Source organism: Vanacampus margaritifer, chromosome 7 (genome assembly GCF_051991255.1).
Source record: "Vanacampus margaritifer isolate UIUO_Vmar chromosome 7, RoL_Vmar_1.0, whole genome shotgun sequence".
Lineage (NCBI taxonomy): Eukaryota > Metazoa > Chordata > Actinopteri > Syngnathiformes > Syngnathidae > Vanacampus > Vanacampus margaritifer.
The window spans coordinates 16,653,293-16,661,087 of record NC_135438.1 but is presented as its reverse complement, the minus strand read 5'-3'; the positions used below and the strand labels follow the sequence as shown (position 1 = coordinate 16,661,087).

The following is a 7,795-nucleotide window of genomic DNA, read 5'->3' as shown; positions in this document are numbered from 1 at the left end:
GACATTTTATCCACGTTTAAGGAATTCTGTCTGTTTGGAAGCGCTACAGCTGGTATTCGTCTTGTAAAATTACATTGGAGATGAGATCTGTGTGAACAGGTAGTAGTAAAATTTGAAGTCGTTTTGTTGGACGCAAAGTCCCTGATTTCGGATTTTACTACGGTGTTTGAACTGTACACGTACGTTGTGACGGGAGCATTGTTTACGGAAATGCCGTCACGTTGGTTTATACGCAGCTGAATTGTAAAACAGTTTGTTTTAGACAAACGAGAGTTACTTGAATAATTTGTTGTTAAAATCCTTGTGCGCAGCTGCCAATGTAAGTGTGCAGCTGCCAATGAAAACAGTTTGTTTACACAAACGAGAGGTTCTTGGATAAATTTCGGAAGGACTACAGATTGACACAGCGGAGAGTACTGCCGCTGTTGAGACATCGTAAAGATCCTTGAACATTTATTCAGCGTTGTAAAACAGATTGACACAAGCGGATTTAGTACACCGCTGTTAGAGCAATGAGAGGTCCTTGAATGATTTGGTATTAAAGATTCTTGGACAAGTTTGTTCAGCTGAAAGACAACAGATTTACGCATGCGCAGATGAGGATATCCTACCAGAGTTTGGTACGTAACGTTACGATGGATTTTGCACAATTGAATCAAATAATTGTGACAAACAGGCTGAAGTAGGCGTTTTATTAAATTGCTGAAAACACATGGCAGTCTCGTTCTGAAGGAATCTTAGAGAGTGTAAGTCCTTACATTTCTGAGGCAATTGTTAACTATTTGTAAAGTTGGAAACAACGTTTCGCTGCGAAGGAGCCGAGAGACTGCTTCGTGATTGACTTAAAGCAGTATTTATTATTTTAAGAGGACAGAGATCATGATTTTTTTTTTTTTTGTAAATCGCGAAAACAATATTTTATGTTTGTCTGAAATATAATTGTCTGACGTCATTTATTACTATTTTTACGGGGGCGCAATGAGCTATTTTGTCGACTAATGGTATTGTATTATAAGTGAGACGTCACTGCATTTATAACTATTTATATAACTTTATTACAATAACTAGACAGGTTAATGTTTAATATAAATTACGGGGGCGCTTTTGTCCGCGACACCGAATGGTTTGACCTGATTGTACTTCCGCTAGACGTCTTGAGAAGCTTCCGGGTTTTGTAATCAGCCGTCAAATAATGACGTGAAATGTATTTAATATTGAACGACTGGACTTAGATTTATTGTGGAAAAGGTTAGTTCTCTCCGATAAGATCTGTGGTTTGCTTGATGTCTTTGATGGAGGCATTTTAACTGTATGTGTACGTAAACGCCGATCGCTGGTTACAAAAGTGTTAGAGATATATGTATTTTTTATATAGAGGAAAAACCCAGACGTAACTGTAAGAAAAGTGTATTAAATGATGATTAATGCTGAAATGTTGACTTTGGGTGGTTCTGTAAAGATCGCGCGGATGGCTTTGATGATATCTAAGTAAATAGCTTTCTATTTTTCTCGCTTTGCAAATAAAAACAGCTGTAGACTGTCAGTAAGGTGGGGCTTTAGGACCCAGATGCGGGAAGGCAGAGCAAGGAGGCAGAGGTGCAGTCCAAAAGAGGTTTTAATATCAAATCAAAAAAAGGCTAACTTCAAAGTACAAAACAAATGGAACTAACAAAACCTGAAGCAAAACATGAAAAAACAACTAAGGCGAGACTAACAACATGACATGGATCCGGATAAGGCAAAGAGGTCAGCGTGACGTGGCGAAAGACTTACGAACGTGGCAACAGCAAAAATGAACCGACACAGACAGGGGGGAGACAACCGACTAAATACACCAACACTAATGACATGACAAGACACACCTGGCTGAGGGCACTGATTGGATGACACATGAGGGTGATGGGGACACAATCAGGGTTGACACAGACACCACACGAGGAAGGGGAAGTGACCAGAAACGAGAGGAGTAGACTTTTCACAATAAAACAGGAAATGACAAGACAAGGGGAACACACAAGGAAAACATGACAGGGAGTAAACAAAACTGAAACTAAACATGACAGTAGACGACAAATTTACGTAATAAAATAAATAAAACTGTTTAGTAAAAGCTGAACGGGATAAATGGATTGGGACGGTAATATTACTAACGCGACTCTGTTTTACAGTGCCTACGTTAAATAATTATACGACATTACATAAATTGTTGCCGTAACTGATTCTCTAAGGCCCTCAATCACATCTCCTAAAGACTGATGTTGAAATACTTGATTATCTGGCTTCACAGCGCACTTGCGTCATATCTAAATTATGTTTAATACAAATCGAACGAATAACAGCAAATAACATGGAGGTACAGTGTCAAAATATTGCAACACTTCCATGTGTACCTCACGTTTATTAGACATACACAACTGTAAGACTGAATGTATTGCTGTGATATTGAATATAAATTAATTAGGCGAATCACTTTGAAGATTATAGTTACTATGACTCTAGCTGACCGCCAGATGTCACTCTTTTTCCAAATTAAATAGCCGAAAGCCTCAAAACCTTTGGAGGGAATATAATTTTTTTCTATAAAAGAGATAGGGTTAATTGTGTGATTGTTGCGCTTGTATATGTTTTAATTAGGTCTACTTTTACAGATACTAGAGTCAGGTGACGACCGTATTTTTATTTTTATAATTAGGTCTGCTTTTAGAAATATATGGTTGTTTTTTTTATTCTTTTTTTTTTTTAAATGAAATATTTTTGTTATAGTTAATTGTTTCTCCCTCATAATTTTCCTCGTACGCGAGAACATTATTTAACCTTTGTTTTCTATCTGAGTCCCATTTCAGAATTTGAAGTCGGCCATTTTGCGTGCGAGTCCCTGAGACTGGACAGAACTTTCCATGAGGGCGCCATCTGGAAGTTGTCACATTTTTAACATAATTTGAGGATGATATGTAATTAAAAATAATCTCTGACTTGATGTTTTACCAAAAGCTGACAAGGGGGCTGCGGCCTTCATTGACGGTGCTCTTGTGGAATATTCGTTGAAAACTGGACACTTGCCAACTGACTCTGTATCATATTTGTAAATTTTTAGAGCAAAGCTGTCCTATCTCATCTTAAATATTATTTACGAAGGTATGCAAAAAATATTAAATTAAATACAGTACTGTAAAACATAACAATACTGAATTATAATTAGCCATTATTTAATTGCAAACTTTCAGAATTTTTATTTTTTTTATTTTTTTTATTTTTTTTATATTTTATTTATTTATTTATTTTTTTTTAAATAAAGGAGGATTTTGTTCTTCCGACTTTCTACTGATATGTCATCACCTAATAATGTTGGGGCAGATTTTATTATGTTTCAATCAGTGCCGTTCATTGATCGAGATCATTATTTCAACTGAGGTCAAGCCGGCTACTGGGCAAATGACTGCAAATGACTGTGGACAGCACTCACGTGGCATCCGGAGCGGAGGCCAACAACAAAGCCCCTCCCTAAACAGCAGTTCCTGCCGCCACCTGATGAACAGCAGCAGTTCCTGGCGCCACATGGTGGACGGTTTCCGCAATGACTGGACCCTGAACTCACATGCAAAGGTCTTAAAAGAAAACAAACTACTCCAATACACACACAGTGCTCCGCACAGACTTTCTTGCATGCATTCGTGTACGCCCCGAACTGTCCTGCGCCCCGAACTGTCCTGTGAATCCTATGGGAAAGGATCTTCTCATAAAAACTGCTCCACTGCGCTGGTGACTCCGCCCCCACCCAGAATGTTTCCTTGAGTTAGTGATCTCAGACCATATGATGCGGTATCTGACTGTGTACACTGCACTCTATTTTTGACAGGTATAGGTGATAACATATACAATAAAACATTCCTTACACAGAAGCAACTGATTGGCAACACTCTATACACACAGATTTATTATATTCTAAAACTCTTGATGCCTATTTTGATTTAATCTGATTTGTTTGTCTCCATGTCTGTTTTAGAACAATCAGCTTTTGGACCGACATCAACAAGGGGGACTAGCAAGCTTGATGGTGACATGTTAAAACTACAAAACTAAACTAAACTGCGGCACTGTGGTCTATTGACCCAACTGATGTGGGCCTGTCTAAAGTGGCTCTAATAACTTTTTAAAATTAATACCCCACTCCGTTTGGGTGCCGCAATATTAATGATAAATGAAGGACGACTTCATATCTTAATAATAATTGATGGTTGGCTGAAAACGGGGGTTCTTTGTAAATTTATGGGCCTAAGCTACAATATTTCTATTTTATAGTAGAAAAGAAAATACTGGTAAATTTCATGTGGTTTCGGAAATTGAAAACAGCTTATGTGAAGTAGGATAGGATAAAATTTATTTAAATCTTAATTATTATATTTTCCGTTATTTGAGGCTTGTTGAATTTGGTCTTCTAATATTTTGCCCATTTCTCTTTTGAAATTTAAACAAGTGAGTTGGGACTCATTGGCGAATTTGCTGGTTAAATTTTTTAAAAATTCCCCTCTTTTTAAAGCAACAATTTATTTACTGCTGCAGTTCTATTTTTTTTTTATATACTGGTCTGAAAAATGATCTGAGTCGATCTTTTTTCAGATGGGGGAATTACTGGTCTGTCTGTGTGGAACGTCGCGAAGGGAGATATGCACACAAACAGTCCATGTTGAATTAAATAAATATAGAATTACAAGTTAGTCTCAATGTGATAATTATATAGTCCGTGAGAATGAATGAATTCACAGGAGGACAATTGATGATTGGTGATTGGACTTTGACCATGGAGAAGAGTAAGTTTTGGCAAAGACGGCGAAAATAAGGTGAATATGTTCTATTTCCGAAACAATTGAGGGATCTCTCCCCAGGGTGCTCACGGTCCGGCCGGACGTGACGGCCCTGGGGTCAGATGTTATTTGATGATTTTTACATGCTGGTGATAGTTGCATTTATTTTATGGCTGGAAGCACATTCATGCCATATCTATAACAGTAAATATTATGGTAAAACATTTCACAATGGAACCCATTATAAGTTGTAGACAAAAATTGGCCTCGTCAGATTTGAATTGGCTATAAGATTTTCATTGTTGCATTAATGAATGTGCTTAGGTCATTAAACTCAGCCAAAGGCTGGATTCTGATTGACTGTCACAACAAACAGAAATTTTCCCCAAGACGGACCTACAGAACTTCACTAACATTTACTAACTCCAAACTAACAAAAAACTACCAGATGCTCTTTCAAAAAGAAGGGATGTGAATATGTATGTTTATTAGTGACTAAATGAAAATGTTCTGCACACAGATGAGGTGAAGGAGAGGTCAATCTGGTCCAGTTCACTGGGGGCACATCGTTCCACATCTTGCCTATCAGACCTGCCGGGTCCGCCTCCTGCTCAACCCCCACCAACGGGAACGACCTGACGAGTCAACTGGAAAACCAGGCCTGCTTCCAGTGTCCACCTGACGAGCTGAGGACATCACTCAATGGATATTGAGTCTCGCTGAGGACATCACTCGATGGAGATTGAGTCTCGTGTCCTTTTCCGGGCATCATTCCACAAAGATTGAGTCACACCTTGGGAAGATAAATCCCGGTGATCAATCCTTGCATCTCTGGCAGTTGACGTGGGTTCTAAAAGAAGCTGAAGGACCCTCTTAAAAAAAACAAAAAAAAACAAACGCAAGAACAAAAACGGAACTGACAAACGTCCTTCTCATTCAACAAAGAACTTCAGCACTCAAAGCGACAACACGTCTTCAATTGCGTCTTCAATTGCGGTTACATCATGACACTCTTTCTCATATTGACTGTCATGCCAATCTGGTATTTCTGGGATCCCCTCACCACAACTTTGAACATAACCACAACACATCGTCTTCATATATGATATGCTTATTTCACTGAAAAAATCTTTTAATGAATCACATTGTTCTTGACATATGACTGACCTCCTCTCCTGCTAAAATAATGTTTTCATTTGCTCTTATTTTAATGTTGCACCAGCCATTGCGACGATGAAGATCCCGCTGGAATCTTTTGGTAAAAATGTTTAAATGTTTAGTTTTTGGGCTTTTTCAAGACCAACAGAGGGAATGTTAACATTATTAACATTTTTAATTCTTTATTTTATATCTTAACCATGTTGAATTTAGTTATAGATGTGTAGAGCAGGTGAAATAATGTTAAACTCAATACAACTTGAAGCACTCTTGGATGGCACTCTTTACGTGATATTCAACTGTGTGACCGGAGATCTCTGTAATAAATCATCCTTGCAAGGACCCTTTTCACAAAGAAGTCTCATCTTCAATTTTTTGGGACACGCAAAAGATTACAAATTATATCTTTACGCCATCAGTAGCAGAGTTGAACAATTTTTACAGGAGACAAAGATATATATATATATATATATATATATATATATATATATATTCACACAAATAAATTTGTGATTTTCACGTGTTTTTCAGATCCACAAATGTATCCGCGATTTTAAACGAGAAACAGAAACGTCTCGTTCCCGTTCAATGGAGACAGTAACACTTCCTCGCCGTGGACGGCGGAGGAACGGGACGGGCCCTTAGACACGTGAATATCTGAGAGCTTGTGTGTGTAAATATCTCGAAACAGCGTGATGTTTGTCTAAAACATAAATGCGCGTAATAAAATAAATAAATAAAAATAAATAAATAAATGCACACAAAAAAATTAAAAAACATGAAAATCGCGTATACATTTGTGGATCTGAAAAACACATGTGAAAATCAGAAATGTATTTGTGTGTATATTTTTTAGACAAATCTCTCCCCATATCTCTCTGGCAACATCAGCTGATAGTAGGAGGCTGGCAGTGTTTTTTTTTTTTTTTGTGCATTCACTCACACAAACACACACACACACACACACACATACATGCATACACGGTCCCGGTTTTAGGATTGACTGCCTTGCAGCAAAATTCTTTAAATTATTCTTTGATATTGTTGCTGGTGGCAAAAGAAATATAACTGGTCTCGTTGATCCTGTCACAGTGTGTGTTAACATGATTAAATCTGGACTCCATATTGATTTTAAGTGTTACAAAACCGCTGCAATTTGAAGGCGTGCTCATGAGAATGAATGATTTATTTATTGATTATGTGAGTGGGTTAAATATATAATCCATTTGTTTTGTTCATGAAAAGAGCAGCAAATAAAGCAAAACATTAAAAGTTAAAAATATATATATATCTTTTTCACTCGCTTGGAGTGGCAGACTGTTTTTTTCTTTAATTCACACAAAGTGAAGTTTTCATTTATTCCTTTCAAGTTTAAACAAAAGGTTCATATAAATAAAAAGTTGAATTGCATTGATCTGAAAAGGTACTTTGTCTGAAAATTGGTCACCATGAGGTTGTTTTAGTAAAGATGCCCCAGTTGCAACTTGTTAAATACATCGGTAATCACAATCAGTTAGTTATCACTGCTATACCAGAATGATAATGAACATAATTTTAATTTGAATTTTAATCATCAGACTTTAATGACAAAAGTTGATCAATAGAGCCATTTTGGGAAAATCAGTCAAAGGCCATCACATTTACCAAGCACAAGTTTGCCATCGGGGAAATTTCCATGCTGTTGAAACTCCTAAAATGTTTGTCAGTGATTACACAACTTGAACCTTGTGTGCTTGGGCATGTTCAAAAGACATATCGACCCAACAGGCTCAGAAAATGAACATCAACTAAAATGACTGTACCCAAAAAATAGATGCACTTTTGTATGTCAGAAA

At 37.2% G+C, this 7,795-nt stretch overlaps 1 long non-coding RNA gene across 1 annotated transcript; it reads left to right on the top strand.

Annotated features, from left to right (window-relative positions):
- On the top strand, positions 1–5,817 carry LOC144055299 (uncharacterized). The gene is made up of 2 exons (XR_013294829.1): positions 1–3,856; positions 4,004–5,817. It is a non-coding gene; the product is annotated as an uncharacterized LOC144055299 (long non-coding RNA).
- Positions 5,818–7,795: the final 1,978 nt, after the last annotated feature.